This window comes from Mustela lutreola, chromosome 1, assembly GCF_030435805.1.
Source record: "Mustela lutreola isolate mMusLut2 chromosome 1, mMusLut2.pri, whole genome shotgun sequence".
Classification (NCBI taxonomy): Eukaryota; Metazoa; Chordata; class Mammalia; order Carnivora; family Mustelidae; genus Mustela; species Mustela lutreola.
This window is the reverse complement of record NC_081290.1, coordinates 109,547,322-109,567,378: the sequence shown is the minus strand read 5'-3', so window position 1 is coordinate 109,567,378 and position 20,057 is coordinate 109,547,322. Positions and strand designations below refer to the sequence as shown.

Here is a 20,057-nt window from a genome sequence, read left to right as displayed (position 1 = left end):
CTCTTGTTGGGGGTGACAAAGTCAAAAGCAATCAACAGACATGGAAAGAATGTCTTTGACAGTAATGCCCTTAAAATACACAAAGATGTTAAAAAACAGTTTTATCATAATAGCACTTTTCCAAAGAGGGTACACACCCAATAGTAACCTGAACAGTTAGAAACATGTCTGCGGTCTCCAAAAAGGACATGACTGCATCTGAAGCAGGGAAAAAAAAAAAGGCAGGGGGCACAAACAGGATTAAATCTTGACACAGAAAAAGGAGAGGGCAGCATCTGGAACTCCTGGCATGCTACTAAGAACAAACACTGGCAGGGGTACAAATTCTACAGTCTGATCAAGGCCGGGTGGCTTTAATTTGGGAAGCTTACTTTTCTTTCTCACTTAGAATAAAATGTTCATCAGATCTAGTCTGTAGGTAACTACAATGAATATGACGATAACTGGTCTACCATCCAAGTAGTTTTTAAAGTTACACACTTAGCAATATGTCTGAGCATTCCAAATAATATACTCTCCCCTTGATGGGAGAAGGGGCATAACTCCCCGTTCCTTAACTTTGGGCTGTGCATGGTGACCACCTTCCAAAGACCACAGTGTGGAAAAGCAGGATGGGCAGTGACTTTGCAGTGGAGAAACCAGACAGACCCTCCACCAGCTGGGTGGACAGACACACCCAACATCAACAGTGTAAGTCACATCAATAAGAGTAGGTACCCTTGATATAACGAAAATAGCACTTTACTTCCATGGTCTTCCCCAAAAAAACAGTAACCCTAATATCATGAGAAAAATATCAGGCAAATCCTAACTGAGAAGCTTTGTATTAAATACTTGAATATTACTCCTCCAAACTACCACGGTCATCAAAAATAAAGTCTAAGAAATGTCACAGACAAGAGAAACCTAGAAATCTTTGTGATTAAATATAAGGCAGTATCCTGGATGAGAACATGGAATAGACATTAGGATATTAGGGAAAGAACATTAGGGGAAAATAAAGATATCTGAATAAAGTATGGACTGGAGTTAACAATGTATTGATATCAATTCATTAATTGGCACAAAAGTACCGTATCAACACAGAAGATGTTAAGAACGGGAAACTGGGTGTGTGATAAAAAGGAACTCTGTACTATCTTTGCAACTTTTTTTGCAAATCTAAAACTCTAAAGAAAAAGATATTTTAATAACTGTGATTGAGGTTGATATGTTTTTATATACCCACAGAGGAAGTAAAAATGTGTTGACAAAAGTTCTGTCCACTGTTAAAATGAGTTTTCATTAAACAAATAATAAAATTTGTTTTCATCGATGCTCAGATGGTTGATGTTCTCAGTTGAATTAATACAAGAGATTCTACTAATATTCAAAAAAGAAGTCTAAGATGAACTCATTCTTGTTTACACCCCTCTTGGGTAGCAAAAGTACCTCTTATGCTAATAAATTTGGCCAGCATCACCTTACTTCTTGTACAGGGTAAATTCAGAACCCCTAGGAGAACTCCCCAAAGTGTTTTCTGTTGACTGCCAGGTTCCATGGAGTTTTTACAAAAAACAGTCAGTCAGGAGTGTGGGGGTGGCTGTTGAGCTAGCTCTGTGCCACAATCTCCTGGTCAATTTAGGAAGGCCAATGTCAAACAGGCTGCTATATGGCTGAAATTCCTATGGTCCTCAAATGTGCATAGTGCAGAAAATATTTTACATCATTTTCCAAATTTCTCTGACCAGAAGTCTCTTACGGGTGGTGGGTGGGTGGGTGGGAGTGTGTGTGTGTGTGTGTGTGTGTGTGTGTGTAGGGGGTATATCTCCAGGGATAGGTTTCATGGCACGATTTTGGAAAACCCAGCTCTAAAGGCATTGGTCACGCTTCCGTAAGTCGGGAATGTGCCCATTCCCACAAAAGCCTTCTTCGGCAACCCCTGCCTTCTTCCCTGCAGCAGTCAGGACTCCTAGCTTCTGTGACACTGTGAGTCTATTTCATCCCAGAGTGTTCACCATTACAGGTTATGTTAGTTACAGAAGCAGATTTCTATCTTTACGTTTTTCTATCTAAGCTTACAATTAAAAGGGGTGGGGGGGGGGGGTGTGTTAGAACATGTGCTTTCACCTGGGAGGAAGAGAAGTTTCCACAGTACATTTTCTCATTGCTATGCAGCCCCTGCAGATACCATTACAGACTTTAATTGGAAAGGAAGAGTTATAGTACTTTGGAGATATTTCTTTAGAAATTATGAGTCAGTCGCAGCAGATAAGAACAGAATCTTTCTCAGCAGGCAATCAGGACCCATAGCTCCCGTCTAAGCTGATCCTCTGATGACTTCATAAAAACAGATGAAGAGGTGTGAACAGTGATATATGGAGAAAACTAAAATTTTTCTATTTAAGCTTATTCTTGTCTTTATTTCTTTACTAAAAAAAAATGATTTTATGTTTTTCAAGATTTTATTGGAGAGAGAGAGAGACAAAAAAAGAGAGAGAGCACATAAGCAGGGGGGAGCTGTAGAGGGAAAGAGAGAAGCAGACTCCCCCCACTGAGCAGGGAGCCAGACGACATGGGCTCCATCGGACCACAACCTGAGCGGAAGGCAGACGCTCAACTGGCTGAGCCACCCAGGTGCCCCTAAACAGAATGATTTTGTTTTTTAAAAAATGAAGTATATTCACATGAGGTTTGCATGGCACTCCAAAATATTAGATTTAATTTAATAAATGCTGAAAGGAGTCACTTCCCTTCCCAGGAGACCCACCATAGTCATGTAAGTCGAAGGTTATACTGTAATGTAGAAGTCATCCCACATGGCTGAAGAAGTAAGAGTTTTATTTACCAAACTTTTCAGTCAGCTATGGCCCTTGAGCCGGACACAGGAACCCACCTGAAAATCTTCTTTCGGGTTGGGGGCTCTTTTATTGAACACTCAAATACCAGCTTTAAAACACAGCAGTTTGAAAGAAGGCTAACAAAAAATAAAAGGCGTGTTTGTCTCAAAAAACTGAGCATAAGAAATCTTAAAAAAAAAAAAAAAAAGGATGGGGGGGCACCTAGGTGGCTCATTCAGTTCAGTGCCCTACTTTGATTTACCTCAGGTCATGATCTTAGGGTTGTGAGACTGAGCCCCAAGTTGGGCTCTACCCTGGGTGTGGAGCCTGCTTAAGGTTTTCTCTCCCTCCTTCTCTAAAAAATAAAATAAAATAGATTTTTTTCTCTAAACTTTCATGCTGGTAGCATATTATACATGGAAAAAATTGAAAGCATTTCAAACTCGACTGGAACATAAGAATAGAAAACTAAAAAGCTTAAAAAAAAAAAAGGCTTAAAAGTAATCTTCAATGAAATTAGCAATTAAAACCTATTTTACATTGCCCCTGGATCTCAATCTCCTTGCTGGCAAAGTCAGTCCAGACTGAATGCCGAACTGAGATTAAATGGAAAGCTTTAAAAGCCACGGAGAAGTGAGGGTAAGTGGCCTGTGCACTGGCGGGGCGGGGAGGGTGGGGGAGGGTTCCCAACCATTCCCTCTGCCCAGGCTCCTGATTAACATATGTGGAGTGATTCAAAGTGTCTTTAAAGGTTTGGTGGGGTTTTCTGTTGTTTTTGTTTTCATCATCCAAACACTCCAGAAGGCAGTTTCTGAATTCTGATATTTAGTGTTAGCTTTTCCTAGCTTCACTTTAGCCTTCCCTGTTGCTGATCCCTGTTCACACACATACAGAGCCTCAAGAGTCAACGGAAACCCAATGTGGGCACACGGATTGGGCTGTAAACAGGCCAGCCTCTGAGAAAGAGCTAGGGCTTTCAGGCTGTCATTCAAACACAAATGAAAACTTTCAATCCTTGTCCTCAGCAGCAGGGCATAAGCAGTGACAAGAGTCCCCACCTACCCTGTGCTGGGCCTCCCTATGCTTTCTCCTTTAATCTCCCAGCACCCTGTGGGGCAGGTCCTGTACACGTCCTCACTTGGATACAGATGACACAGATCCACAATGAGAAACAACTCCTTCCAAGAGCAGCAGAGCAGAATTCTAACCGAAGCCTTTTCGTTCTAAACCTGGTCTCTTTCTGGCTTTCATGTTCCCTTTCCTGAACACAATATACAGCAACACACAGATGGAAGCAAGCCCTTCGAGAATTCCAACAGCATCAGCAGACAGTAAGACAATGTCCCTCCTACACTGGCTACAGCAAAAAGGCCTCACTGTTTTGGTACAATTTCTACCAGGCTAGGATCTCCCTTCTCAGTAGGTCAAATCTGGAAATCATAAAGAATAACCTTAAACAGGGCGCCTGGGTGGCTCAGTGGGTTAAGCCGCTGCCTTCGGCTCGGGTCATGATCTCAGGGTCCTGAGATCGAGTCCCGCATCGGGCTCTCTGCTCAGCGGGGAGCCTGCTTCCTCCTCTCTCTCTCTCTCCCTGCCTCTCTGCCTACTTGTGATCTCTCTCTCTGTCATATAAATAAAAATAAAATCTTAAAAAAAAAAAAAAAAGAATAACCTTAAACAGAATTATACACAAATGGCAAAACAGGACCAGATAGTCAAGATGAATGTTGCTATAATTAACAGCCTAAGCGTGATGTTATAATGTGAGGAGGGGTGTAATATCTGCCCTTATTTATCCCTGTCCTTAACCAGAAAGGAAGAATAATTTATAAATGGGAGTAAAAACAGGATGATAAAGAATAGATGAGTAGCAGTTCGCAAGAGAGTTCAGACATTTATATATGCTAAATTATTACATATACACCACTTTCTTGAACACTTTAAGCTTTTTTTTTTTAACCATCATTAGATACTGATTTTACTTGAATTACTTTAATAATCACTGGTGAGAAATACTTTAAACATAAGAAGGACCATGTTTGGTACCAAAAGCTTCCAAATGCTTTTCTGTATTTGCAAAAACTGTACCTACAGACGAGCCTTAGCTACCTTCTTTAACCCCCGAATCTTCAAACAGAACCTGAACATTCAGCTGCTCTTCAAATTAAGGTTAAATTTTCACAATTGGTAGAAAGTAGAAACTTGAGCCAACCAACTGCTAGAGGCTACGAAAATCCAACAAGCAGTCGGGGTTATTCTTTTCTCAATGTAGAATGAGCTGGCGGACTATACTAAGCTGTTTTTGTCCCCCCCCCCACCCCCCACCCACGCCCTGGGATGTCCTCTCCCTGAAGAATTTCCACCAGCACGCAACCAAGCCCTTCAAAGACAAGCAGTCCCTTAAAATTAATTTTAATCTTTTCCTACTCCAAAACATCTTAAGGTAGAAAAAAAAGCAATTTTTCTAAACAGAAACATACTTCATTTGTCTCCAAGTAGAATCTAAATTCTAATCAGATTTAGTCCAAATGGCACTTAATGACTACATATTCCAACCCAGATAAGAAGACATGCTGCTAACTTACCATTTGGTGACAAATGCCTCTTTATTCCAGTGTCCCCCCAACTGGCAGTATTATTAGCCATGAAGAGTGTAACTTAGAGGCAGACTTTGTCAAAGGCTGAAGCAAAGCAGGGTAATTTTTTGTCCGAGTTTCTCTCATCGTCTACAAAATCTTTCACATTAATTATCATGATCTCCTAAAACTGAATAACATATATTCTACAGGAAGATTTTCTAAGTATGTTGTTAATGAACTTTTCCCTTCACAAACATGTATTTAAATGAATAAATGACGTTGAAAGAGGTACTGAGACAATGTCTGCTCCAGGAAGGCAGGAGCCCATGTCTTGTTCAGCAAGGGTCTCCCCGGCCTGCGCAGCAAAAGGCCCTGCTCACCAAATATTCACTGAAACATGAAAGACAGACCCTCGCCTTCAAGGAGTTCATAATCCTTGAAGTGCCAGGCACTATTCTAGGCTCTGCAGACAGAGCAGTAAGCAAAACCAACCTCGTGTCCTCATGGCACTCATGCTGGGAGTGGGGAGAGAGAGATGAAAAGGCGAGATCTGGGGACAAATGGAAGCCACGTGGGAGTCACAGGGGTGCTTAAGGGGGAAAAGCAGTGTAATATGGAGAAGGGGAGCTCTTCTAGATGGGGCGGCCTTAGGACTTGGAAGACTTTCAGAGGAGACTGATTTAAATGAAAAGAGGGAATAAGTCGTGGTATAAGCATTTTAGGTGAAAGGTATTCTTAACAAAGAGAACTAATATGTAGGCGACCAAAAATAAGACAATTTGCAACCATGATCATGAGGAATATCAGCTAGGCTTGCCAGCCATGTCCCAGAAGTACGCTTCTTCCTGGGCACCCAGCAAGACCACATGGGTCGCTGCCCCTGCAATCTGGGGTGGCCTTGTGACTTATCTTTATCAGCGGAAAGTCAAAGGCATGGTATATGTCACTCCTGATGCACGGCTTTCAGAAGCAGGCGTGTCTACCCCGGGCTCTTTTTTTTCTCCCTTCCACATAAAGTAAAGCACCATGAAGTCAGCAGAGCCACACAGGTGGGGCCTGGGTCCCCTGAACCCTGCAGGGGAGCGGGGAGGGCAGCTGTCCACTGACCAAGTATCCAGCAAGGCAGGAACAAAACGCTCCCCATTTTCACATCCCTAAAGCCTGGCACAACTCCTGGCTAACAGGAGGTAGTCAGTATTAATCGAATATTAATTGAGTAGATGCTACCAAAATAGTGAAGAAAGCTATTAGATCTGTTAAAAGGTAATCAAGGAAATGAATTAGCAAGCATTTATAAGAACAGAGTGGCTCAAAGGGATGGTGGGGGAGGGGTTGATATTACTGGCAGAGGAAAGAACATGAGGAAAGAGAGGAATATTAGCTAGAGTCGAGAGACATGATCCAAAAAAGTGTCCACACTTGCTTACCTTTCATTCAGTAAATGTTTATTAAGTAACTACTATGTGCTGGGCTCCACTGATGGTATCGAGGCACAAAGCCTAGAAAGTCCAGGCCCTGCTCGAACTGAAGTTCAGGATGCAAAGAGGACATCAAAAGGAGAGTGGTAACTCCACTGAGGATCGTGACCCTGATCCTGAGTACTGAAATTCCAGCAGACATGGTCCAGGCAGATTAGCCATGGGTGGGAATCCCAGAGGAAGGGAGTGAGCAAAGGCTTAAATAGCTTAATGTTCTGGAGAGGAAGCTCCAGGAGGGCAAGGACTTGGTTTCATTCATTGCTGAATCTCCAGGGTCCGGAACAGGGCAATGCCGGAAGATTTGGAGTGGAGGAAGAGGATAAGGTTAGGAAGAAGGCCACAGTGGAGGCAGGAAAGAGAAAGAAGGAGGAATCCGAGAGCCCTGATGGGCACAACATCAGATTTCCACTGTACAAGAGCGCTCTAGTTAAAAAGTGCGTGCAGGAGCGTGCGCGCAGAGAAGGGGCATCTTAAGAGATGCGTGCAAGGGGCCCAGGCCCCAGATGACAGAAGACCAACACCGAAGTAAGAGGAGAGTGGGGGTAAATCACGGGACTCAGGAACTACATGGGGAGGACTCAGAGGCTTGTGACTTTCCGTATCTAGAAAGCAGAGTCTAAGAAGATTCCTAAATACAAAGAAAAGCAGGTTTGGAGAAAACAACAGTAATCCAATTATGCACATGTTACACTGGGATGCGTGAGGGTTTCCCAGGAAGAGATGTCCAAAAGGCAGTTGGACATGCAGGTATGATGCTCCAGAAAAAGTTCTGGTCTAGAGTCAAAAATGGAAGAACGAGCAGCATTCAGGAGACAGCCAATGTCACAGGAATAAAGGAAGTTGCCCCAACAGGGCCACCATGTTGTGCACTGCACACGTCCCAGAGCTCCAGGGCTCAGGATCACAGCAGTTTTAGATACAAACACTACAGCATTTCTCTGGCAAATAACTGCAATGAATCCATAGGGAAGGGAATCTTTTTCTTTTTTCTTAAAGATTTTATATGCTTCTTCTTGACAGAGAGAGAACACAAGCAGACAGTATAGCCTCTAAGCAGTCTCTAAGCTGAATTAGGAGCCCCATGCGGGGCTCGATCCCAGGACCCAGCTAAAGGCAGATGCTCAACCAACTGAGCCACCCAGACACCCAAAGGCATCTTTTTCTGATTCCTCAAAGTCATGGTACAGATGCGCAACAGGTTTGCCCCAAATGCTCCTTCAAAACAAGCAGAGGCGAGAGGAAGGAAAGAGAAGACAAAAGAGGAGACACGTGAGGGAGAAAAGGGACAAAACAAAGCTCTTTCTGTTTAGGCATCATTTCAAAGCTCATCTACAGAGGTCTCTGTACCGCCTAGAGTAAAGGTCACAACAGTTTTATCAACCCCTCCATCTTTCCAGGTCTCAACAATTCCTCTGCTACAAGGGAATACCAGGACCGTCCAGCAAACAGTCCTCCCCCTGATGGAAGGGGCCTGCCCTTCATCAGCCTCACGTTCCAGGGCCCCGTCTTCTCTGTAAAATGCTGCCGGGGAGGACGGAAACACCCCGACACCTGCACATTCCCCTGGACACAGCCAACAGTCCTCCCCAGGCCTCCAAGCCTTAGAAGACTAGGAGAAACATCACTTCAGGACATTTTCAAATGGCTTCTCCAAACCCAGAAACACACTTAAAAACTAGACCCCATAATGGCACAGGATGCTGAGCTTCTGCCTCAAGCTGCAGCACGTCAATCCAGTGGTTCTGAACAGGGCTCACTGCACTTCTCCCCCAGAGGACGTCTGATGGTGTGAGGGGACATTTCTGGTGGTCACAACAGGGGGACGGAGAGTTCCACTGGCATCCAGGGGGTAGAGGCCGGGGAAGCTGCCAAACACTTTCCAGGACACAGGACAGCCCCGTTACAGAGAATGAGGTGGCGTTCAGAAGATTCTGCTGGTGTCGAGGCTGAGGAAACTAGTATCAAACTAGCAACTTTTTGAGGCTTAGGACCAATAAGTACTTCTTGCCCCCAAGCAGATGCTCAAAAATGTTTATGACAAAATTAAAAGGAAGACCCTTATCACGCCACACTGAAGCAACAGGCAACAATTTCACTTTTTTTGTTTCCTTCTGCGATCACTGCCTCCCTTCTAACAGGCTTCTCAAACAGCCAAAAAGTCAAGAAGTGTTAGAAGCTGGAGGTGCCTAGGTGGCTCAGTGGGTTGAGGGACCGACTCTTGATTTCAGCTCAGGTATATGATCTCGTGGTTTGGGGATCGGGTAGCATTGGCCTTCTGCTCAGTGCAGGGTCTGCTCCACACACCTCCCACACCCCATGTGTTCTCTCAAATAAACAGTATCTTTTTAAAAAGTGTCTTGGGCGCCTGAGTGGAAAGCCTCTGCCTTTGGCTCAGGTCATGATCTCAGGGTCTTGGGATCAAGCCCCGCATCAGGCTTTCAGCTCAGCAGGGAGGAGCCTGCTTCCGCCTCTCTCTCTGCCTGCCTCTCTGCCTACTTGCTATCTCTGTCAAGTAAATGAATAAAATCTTTTAAAAAAAAAAAAAAAAAAGTGGCTTAACTGCTTTTTGAGAAAGCAAATGCTAGCATTTCTATAAATCCCTCATTTCTGCCCCCCAAAATAAAATCTTTGAAAAGAATTATCCCCTCCTATGTAAAATTTCATTATTATTTTCTAAGAGTCACACATATAAGAATAATAATGGTTTCCCATGAAACACACAAATGCCTCTTGACCACTGTTCTCCATACTGAGAAATGCAATGCTGGCAGTTTAGATTAATGAAAAAATTCAAACAGAATGAAACAAAAGCAGAAGCTAAATATAGGTCATCTCAGTTAATCTCACTCTGAGTCCTTTTATCCATTACTAATTACTACTTCTCACACCTAACCTCAAAAGCCAGCCATTCATTTCTTTTCTCAACTAAAGGAGAGTAAAAAACATTCACGTGTTTTGCAAAGGGGCATCTGACTGAACTTCCACCGTTTTGCTGAGATCTGGACACTAAAACTGACTGTGTTCCTAATTTTTGATTTCCACTCTAACCAGATGAGAAAGCACAGAAGTGTTTTCTTTTAAAAACCCTAGACAAACATGTTCCTGCCCTTCCTGGAAAGGGAGACAGGGTATGGCTATCCCCAACCAACACCCTTCAGTAACTGAAGCCTTTGTGTTCCCCAACGGTAAGACAATGGCTCCCTTAAGCGTCAGATGCTCTGGGACTGCCACAACCGCTGAAAGCATTTTCATGGAACATAAATCACTTTCCCACTACCTGCCACTTGCAAACCTGCTTCTCATGAACCTTGGACCCTGCACAATATGGCTCGTCATGTCCTCCGTGACAGCTAGGAATAAGGGACTGTTTGCATAAGTAGATAAAGGGCATTTTTCCCTTGGACTCTTGGGTTTTTCCTCCCCTTGGGCAATGATTTTTTTTTTTTAATTAAAATCACAGGAACAACCAATTCCCACATGCCAATTAAATTTTAAAAATACTTCCATATTTGCATGTTTCTAATAACTGTCGAGCATTTTAATAGGATTTTAGAAACAGTTATCTGATCATTTCCTGATATAATCTCCATGTAGATCAGTTCTCTTGCTCTTATACTTTTGCATGAGAACTTGTCGGCAACTTTTTGTCCCATTTTGGGGGTCTTCGAGGATGGAGGAGGAGAAAGATACACAGTATACACTTCATATACTGGTTGAGGACTTTTCCCCATGTGTGCCTTTCCTAAACTCCCCTGATCCTCTCGGAACAGAGCTATTGAAAAGAACAATAGTTACATACTGTTGTTGAGGGGACAACATTCAAATATACCTCGAACCCCACTGCTCTGTGCTACATTCAGGTGCTTTAAGGTAGGAAAGTTACACACTTCTTACAGGAGTTGAAGAGGCCTGCTTTTTTGCGGCCCTTATGGTAAGCAGCTGAGGAGAGCCCAGGGGCTTTTTGAAAAGTCACACGAGCACCATCTCTGCTGAGTGAATCACAGCAGCAAACGGTCAGCCTGGCTGCTTGTGTTTTCTCCTTTTCTACCCGCCCAGAAGACACGCCTCACCTGCGCGCCCAACTCAGACAGGAACAGATGCTATAGTTTAGTGGTCCCATCACAAAAAAACCAACACTTCTGCGAGCCAGGTCATGCCAGAGACTCTCTAGAAGTGAACTCATGAGGTCATGTAACACAAACGTGGACAAAAAGCCAAGTGAGCAATTTAGAAGCCGATGGGAGACACACGGGAAAGTCCTCTGGCTGTAGCGAGAAGAGAAAGAGGCGTAGAGCATCGCGGACGTGTTTGGATGGGAATGAGAGGAGAGGTGGGGCAACAGCTGGCTGCGAGGTCTGTTTTACGTACACAGTGGGAAAAGTCTCCCTTCCTCTGGCTCCCGAGATTATGAGTGCTCCCAATCCAGCCTAATAATTCTAAACTCTTTCAAGAATCAGGAGAAGCAAGTGACACTGGGCAGAACTGAAGCAGAACAAGAGTTATTGTGTGTGCCGATTGTGCTGAAAACAAAGTGAAGCCCAGCATTTTTCTGGAAGGTGCTGGAAATCAGTCTTTGACTTGGCACATAAAACCTTGAGGGGGAAAAGCATCTGCCTAAACAAGTCTCATAGGGGAAAAAAAAAAATCTATTAATGAAAAGACCTCTGCATCAGAAAAAAGATGGCAGTAGGGATATATGCTGACAATCTTGAGAATAATGCCAAAGGCCAGAGCCAAAACATGTGATTCCAACGTCAAGGCCAGTGCCCAGCTGGAGCAGCCATGGGAAAGAAAGATACCATACAGTGGAGAAGCTGAGGGCCAGCGCCAAGTGAAGTGGGTGACAGATTGGTGCTATGGCACCACAAGCGGCAGGCTTGTTTCCTCCCGCACCCGGATGTGAGCTGTAAGAGGCTTTTACCCTGCTAGCCTGGATGCCGGGGAGCCAGGCGGGCAGCAGAGACCCAGCCCTGCTGGGACACCGGTCACGGCCAGCACGGCAGGGAAAACACGACCCCAAAAGAGAAGCTGGCCTTTGGAACAGGTGGGTGCGTGGCCCAGGGCAGAGGCAGAGCCCATGGGACAGGAGATTCAAAATCCAACACAGCACGGCCCCCAGGCCAACAAACGTGCAAACGTGCAAACGTGCCTTGGCTGGGAGAGAAGGAATCAAACACTGTGGCCGATTGTCGCAGAAAACAGCTGTGTGGCAGCCGAAGCGGCCAAGTGTGGGGAGCCCGGCACGAGGTCCTCAAGAGGGTGCAGGCTCCTGAGCGCGGCAGAGACAAAGCTGGGGGTGGGGGGTGGTCTCTCGGGCCAATGCTTGCAAAGGAGCACTAGATAAATGAGTGTAGAGCTGGCTTCACTCGTTCCCTCCTGCCCCCAGGTGAAAATCCATCAACCAGAACTGACTTGAATTTCTTGCAACCTGTTAGGCCAGGCAGGATGTAGAAGGATGAAATACCCTCTCTGCCCTCAAGAGGCTTACTGTTATCCGAGCTGAATAGTTTTTTTCCAAACTGTGTATAGCCTTTCATAGTGGATAGTCAAAATCAATTAAATGGGTCAAAATCAGCACATTTTAAATGTATTTATCATTTGGGAGAGCACAAGAGAAAGCAGAGAGCACAAGTGGGGAGAAGGGGGGAACAGAGGGGCAGAAGGAGAGGAAGAGGCAGGCTCCCGGAGCAGAGAGCCCAATGTGGGACTCGATCTCAGGATCCTGGGATCATGACCTGAGCTGAAGGCAGTCACTTAACTGACTGAGCCGTCCAGGCGTTCCAAATCAGCATTGTTGTTTTGTTTTGTTTTTAAAGATTTTTTTATTTGACAGAGAGAGAGAGAGATCGCAAGCAGGCAGAGAGAAGGGGGGAAGCAGGCTCCTTGCCGAGCAGAGAGCCCGATGCAGGCCTCAATCCCAGGACCCTGAGACAATGACCTGAGCCAAAGGCAGAGGCTTAACCCACCGAGCCACCCAGGCACCCCAAATCAGCATTGTTTTTAACACAGAGAGGGACAGGAGAATAGGAGAGAAAGTTCTTTTGGAACTTCTGATCAAACATGTACATTCCTTATTGTGGGTCCAAGTAAAAATAAGTCTGAAAGTTGCTGTTTTATTGAGGAAAACAGGAACATGCTACCATCTACAAAGAACTTTCACACATGCTATTTTATGGAATCATCAAGAAACACCATGAGACAGTAATCATCATTAGGCCCATTTTTTCCAGCAGAGAGGTTAACTGACTTGTTCAAAGCCACACAGCACAGCCTGAACATAACTTCAGATGGGTCTGACTGTGGTACATCCTTGAGTACCATGGTAGTTCAGGGACACTGATGAGCAGAGAGGGCTGTTGGGGAAAAGGAGAGAGGAGAGGAGAAGGGGTACAACCTGAAAGGGGCCTGGAAAGGGAGGCCACTCGTGGCTGGGATAAAAGGACAGACATGCAGAAATGAGCTGGGCTACTCTGATGGTGAGTGGAGAATCCAGTGTGATGTAGCAGAGAACACTGGAAGCTGAGAGCCAATTAGGGGTGGGCAGACCCGGAGGCAGCCTTCAACAGACCGGAGACTTTGGGCACAAACACTCAACCTCTTGGAACTTTACTCTCCTCATCTCTAAGATGGGAATAGTAACAGTATCTACTTCAAAGCAGACCAAGTGAAATAATTCAAGTAAAGAAAGTGATTGTGCTCCACATGGGATAGCTTACAAGAAGTCACCTCACTCATGCACAATCCTGCACCAATAAATACATGAAAACCCATCTCTTATTGGGGGCCCTGACGACCATCCTTAAGATAGACCACACCATTTCAGGGCTCAGTAAAACCCAGCAGAGACCAAAGAGGACTTAACACTGGGGCTTCGGCTCTGGGCTGTTTACTTGACGACACAGGTAGAAAGTGAGGCTGGACAGCCCAGGCAGGCTGACCTTGAAGACTAGGCAGAAGAAAGAGGACCTTGAAGAGGACCTTGGAGACTAGGCAGAGCAATTTAGACTTCCATCAGTAAGAGTCAGGCAGCATAAAAGGTTTCTGAAGAAAAGAGCTCTGGGGTGGGGAGGCAGTGGGGTGGGGTGAACAAACAGTAGGGCTCTGAAATTGGGAAAATCATACTGTGATCAGCAATAAATTTTTCAAGTCAAGATGTGCAGAGGCATCCCAGAGAAAGTGCTCTAAGACTTACAAAATTGAAAGTGTTGCATCTAGGGGCAAGGATGTCTGTCAGACGGGGCCTAGGGAGACCTGAGAATAGAAAAAAGCTGCAATTTTAAGAAAGCCATGGTGGGCTGGCCATGGAATGCAGCAGGGAGAAGGGAGCTGCAGGCAACAAACATCCCCGGCTCTCCTGGCAAGGTCAGCCCTGCTGCGGGGCAGGAGGGAGGCAGCCTACGTCGGCGCCCTTCGGGTGTTCCTGCTGGCAAGCGTCCTGATGGCAAAAATGGACGCCTTGGACTTAACCTGGTGCCATTTGACACTGAACTTCTCTTTGTTTTTATTCCACACGGGCCCACTAAGCATCTGACAATGATTTGGCTCTCCAGGCCTGCCTGGCTACAGGAAGAGATGCGCGCTGGTTGTTCCCACACCAGAATCCCAGGCCATGAAATTGAAATAGAAACAGTCCCATTCTCAGTGTAAGGCAGGAGCCCGGCAATCCGGCTTTCTATCTGCACTTCCTGAACCCGGCCAACGTGACACAGACATGCACGCGCTGTGCTCCCCGCAATCTGCGGCTGAACCTACACGGCCGAGGTCCTCCAGGAACCAAGGATGTCCCCTGGAATCCAATCAGCTGCTCTCTCAAACCTCCAGGAACACCCGCTCTACCATCTGCAAAGAGGCTGAGAACGCAAGGGGGACTCCTGTCAGCAAAAGCAAAGCTCGCTTAAATGCCACAGGGGTTAGGGAACCAAAAAAGAGAAACCAGCCAAGAGGCAAGACGAATGCGGATGAGGGGGAATTTTAAAAAAGCGGGGGCGGGGGTGGTGGAGGGAATGACAAGAGAAACATAAAGGGGACAAAAAGACGTAAAGAGGACTGAGATTTTCAATTTCGGGAACTCCCCATCTCAACAACACAAGGAAGAGGTTTGCAGAACCTGATTTTGGCTTAAGATGTTCATCTGAGAGGACAGAGTAACTACGGGCAGGCCACTGACTGGGACCAGCAAGGTATTCATTATACTGCCAGGCACCTTGTTCTCCTCACAGGAGTTTACTCGAGTATGGACAGTACGCAGGGTACTCCACCAATCACGGGGAGCCCTGTCTTCAGAGCGCTCAGTCTAGTGGGGCAGGTTAATTGGCTCTTTTAGTAAACAGAGGTAGTACAATGGGGACGCGCACAGAGGACAATGGGGACATCTAAATTAATGAACACCATGGGGCAGAGAACCAAACTTTTTCAGTCAAAAGAGCTAAATCATTTTTAACAAGAAGCAGCAATGCTATTTTTTTTATCTTGTTGATTTTAAATCAACTATCAACTCATATTTTTTTTTTAAGATTTTATTTATTGGTCAGAGCAAACAAGAGCAGTAGGAGCAGCAGGCAGAGGAAGAAGCAGACTCCCCACTGAGCAGGGAGCCTGATGGGGGCTCCATCCCAGGACCCTGAGGTCATGACCGAAGCCAAAAGCAGATGCTTAACTGAGCCGCCCAGGTGTCCCACTTTGTATCATTCTCTAAGGGGTGAAAATAAATAGCAAGAGGACTAGAAAATGTGCTCTTTGCTGAGAGATTGCAGCAACATGTGTAGAAAACTCCCAATAATAAAATAAAGGCAGATGCCAGATCTATGACAGCCCATGAAAAGGCAAACATCTACTTTTCAGGCCAAATACCAAACCCTTACGTAACACAATGCCTGCCTACGTAAAGACCACACACTCATCTAGTTTCATCATCTGGTACAGAATTCCCAAACTGTAACTCATATTAATTTAATTTTCCACTCACTGAAAATTTAAAAGATCACAAAACCTCTGAGCTGATAAGGCAAAATTAGGAAGCAATACAATTCCAGGATACTGTTAACTTGTAACCCAAAAGACTTTCCAGAGGAGTAATAATCTCAAGTGTATAAACCAAAGAAAATATTTTAGGGCCACTCAAAATTAGAAATCTTGGAAAGACAGAGGATCTTCCTCAATTACCACGACAGGGTCAACAGAGGTGCACTGGAAAACACAGAGACAAGAGCATGAATGACTGACCTAAAAGAAATACAGAGGTATCAAAAGCAGAGACAGAGACAGCCTTGGGTAGAGCTCACACCTCCTACCTACATTTTTTCTCCCTCATCCCCACCTTCCACCCTTGCCTGAGTATTACTAGCTGTGTCTGCAGAAGAGTAAGACTGAAAAACTGGGAACCAACACTTCCATTACTCCTTGCATAGAATAGGTCTTCAAAACTATGTCTGTCCCTGGTCTTACAGAGAGGTTTTTGGTTGTTCCACTAGCCAGCACTGAGGAACATTATAGAAAGCTGCCCTAAAAATTCTTATTTACTTTAAGGACTTCACTAGGTTCTAGGACTTCTCTAAGCGATAGTATGTATTTGGGAACATAAGGCTGACTGTGTTTCCCTTTTTGCACTGGCTGATAGGAGTCTCAGAAAACATCTGCAGCTCACTTTCAGAAGTTCAACTGCCTACCACTGTTTTAAAAGCATTACCTTTTTTTTTTTTTTTAAACATATAATGTATTATTTGTTTCAGGGATACAGGTCTGTGATTCATCACTCTTACACTATTCAGAGCACTCCCCATAGCACACACCCTCCCCAATGTCCATCACCCAGCCACCCCATCCCTCCCCCCCCCCCCCCAACAACCCTCAGTTTGTTTTCTGAGATTAAGAGTCTCTTATTGTTTGTCTCCCTCTCTGGCTTCATCTTATTTCATTTTTCCCTCATAAAAGCATTACTTTTATCCCTTATTTTCCCTTCACAATTCTCCTCGTTAGAAATAAAAAAGGCAAAAAAGTATACTGTTAATAACAAATATTAAGTGTTTATTAGATATTCCAATGCCACTGCCTATCTATATATCCTCTACTTTGCATTATGACTCCTTAAACCATGTGTTTTTAAATATATATTAAATTGTATATATTTAAATACATTAAATTTTGGTTTGGGAAAAATTAGGGTACCAAGATATGGGCAGATGGATGAGGAAACTGATAGATAGGCGGAGAAAAAAAAGCAACATCTCATTTCTGTGGAGGCTTTTCAACCTTATCCTAGAGAAGGGGTACAGACAATGGCAAATGGCTGGAGATACACTAGGTGGGACTTGGTTACTCTGGGCTGCCGTCCAGAGACCCCCACATGAAAGCAATTTTAGCTATGGTCTGCGATAAAGCAGCACAACAAAAACTAAAATTCCCCCACTGAAGACAGGCAAGAATCTGCTGGAGCAACTTGTTTGTACCCCTAATCTGCCTGTGGAGCAGCACACAGAAATCCCAAATGCAAAACTCGCCCTTTACAGGGTCAGAAGGAAAAAACACATGGATGAAGAAACACAGTACAGTGTCTGAACCAGCTGAGAGCCAGGGTAGCTTAGCAGAGGGAGGGACACAGAGGGAAAAGGGACACAGTGAGAAAAATGCAGCCAGGGAAGGCGGGACAGAGCCACGGAGGAAGGAACACGGACAGAGGGAGAGGGTCTTGAGGAAGCATGGACATGATGCTGACTTTCCCTCTGTTCACCCTTCCCCAGGTCAAAGCATTTTCATCTGCCTCTGCATTTCCTCCTCTCTACCCACCCCTCTAAGTCCATAACCATCTTCCCACAGAACCAAGCAAAACTGGCTAGTACATGCAAGTACCTGGGTGACGGCTGTCAGTACCTCAGAAGAACCAAGAATCAGGCCTCCCGGGGCCTACAGCCAACCACAATGGACCGAACCCCAGTAGTAGGAGTTCCTGCAGCTCACTCGGAGCCCACCTGCCCACTTTCCCCAGTCCCGAGAATTCCAGCAGGCTACATCACCTGACTTTCAAACCACAGATGTAGGAGAAAGCAACAAATTAGAAGTGAAGAGAGGGGCTGGCCCCGGGCTACAGGGACAAAGTGAGAGCCAACAGCTGAGGACACATCACATTCCTGAAGGGCATGGGAAAAATGGACCCACCCAGAAGTCTGTGGCTATGACAGAGGGGAGGCAGCGGGTGGGCCGATGTGGTGACAGGTGGGCACAGGGCTGCCGGGGGTGGGGGTGGGGGGAACGACAATATCTCCAAAGGGCCAGCAAGCTCCCGGGAGCACCAAGAACGGCCACACACAAGGCTTCCTATAGAGTGGAGCAACTATTTTTCAAGTTTATAATGTCAGTATAATTAAAACATTAATAAAAGTACTATTACGGGGCGCCTGGGTGGCTCAGTGGGTTAAGCCGCTGCCTTCGGCTCAGGTCATGATCTCAGGGTCCTGGGATCGAGCCCCACATCAGGTTCTCTGCTCAGCAGGGAGCCTGCTTCCTCCTCTCTCTCTGCCTGCCTCTCTGCCTACTTGTGATCTGTCTATCGAATAAATAAAAAATTTAAAAAAAAAAAAGAACTTTAAAAAAAAAAAAAAGTACTATTACACTTCCAAATATTGTATAATAAAATTCCATTCTATCAGATAAACAAAAATATAGACACTATAATGATGGATAGGTGTCATTCTACATTTGTCCAAACCCACAGAATAGACAAGACCCAGTGAACCCTAAGGTAAACTACAGACTCTGGGCATCATAACGTGTCCGTGTAGGTTCATCCCTGCCATTCTGGGGAGTAATGTTGCTATGGGGGAGGTCACGCGTGTGTGAGAGCAGGGGTACGTGCGAAATCTCCATTCCAGCCTCCCAATTTTACCGTAAACCTAACATGGCTCCAAATAAAGTAAAATAAAATCTTTAAAGATAAGAAATTTTTAAAAATTAAAATACATCGTGTGAGGTTTGGGAAATTTGACAACAGAAAAGAGGTCCTTGTACTTAAAAAGGTTAGGAACTAGGGCACACGGGTGGCTCAGTCATTCAACATCTGCCTTCAGCTCAGGTCATGATCCCAGACCTGGGATGGAGCCCCGCATTGGGCTCCCTGCTTGGTGGGAAGCCTGCTTTTCCCTCTTCCTCTGTCTGTTTGCGTTCCCTCTCTGACTATCTCTCTCTCTGTCAAATAAATAAACAAAAAGTCTTTCAAAAGAAAAAAAAGGTTAGGAACTATCAATATATCAGAGCTAGGCCTTCAAGTCAGACAAGTCAGACATGTGGATTTAAATCATGGCTGCCTCTCCCAGTTGAGTGTCTAAAATGGGTATGAAACCCTCCACTACACAGCACAGCAGTCTGAAGAAAAGATGAAGAAAAGAGCTCAGGGCAGTGACTCTTTCCCTTGGTTGAATTAGTTTGTTTATACATTTAATAAACAAGTACCATCAAACATCACCAGGCACTATGGGCACAATGGTGAACCACCAAGATTTCTGCCATTACGGATGTCTGCTGGGAAGCAGGGGACACAGAGAAGACATCAACACCACAGTGGGCTAAACACGAGAACTGGGAGCCCAGCAGCAATTTGGACAGCCGACCAGAATACAACCAAGACAGAGCAAAGCCTAGGAGTTTTAACTCATAGGTGATTCCCTTCGGCAAGTATCTAAGTAGTGCCACATGCCCACACTGTTCCAGGGGTTGAGGTCACAGCAGAGGACCGACCAAAGCCCCTGCCCTTGTGAAGTTTACATCTGGGGAAGGAGATGTAATATCATAAAAAAACAGATGAGTAAAAATTATGTCAGTGTGGGGAAGGAAGCTCTAGTCAGGGAGAAAGAGCAGGGAGGCAGTCTTCATGAGCTGGGTGACCAGAATCCCGGGCGTTCCAGGAGGACTGAAAGCCTTGCGGGAAAGCTCTGAGGTGGAAACTGGCTGGCCCATTCATCTCAATAGCTTTATGTTCTCGATGTTACATTTCCAGAGGGCAAGGAGGACTTCAGAAAGAGGTCTACTCAAAGCAATGAAAAGAAAAATAGTGATGTTTAACAGCCCTCCAGAAGGTTGGCCGCCCCAAGTCACGCCACCGTCACAGAAGCCACGGCTTGTGGTACTGCCTCTTTGAGCGCCTTGCCTCCCTTTTTTGCCTGTAGCTCCTAAAATGAATACGGAGAGGAAAA

The 20,057-nt window shown here is 45.2% G+C and overlaps 1 protein-coding gene across 3 annotated transcripts in view; it reads right to left on the bottom strand.

Annotated features, from left to right (window-relative positions):
• TSPAN5 (tetraspanin 5) overlaps positions 1 to 20,057 on the bottom strand; it is a 177,472-nt gene that overhangs the window by 76,605 nt on the left and 80,810 nt on the right. The window lies entirely within an intron of this gene.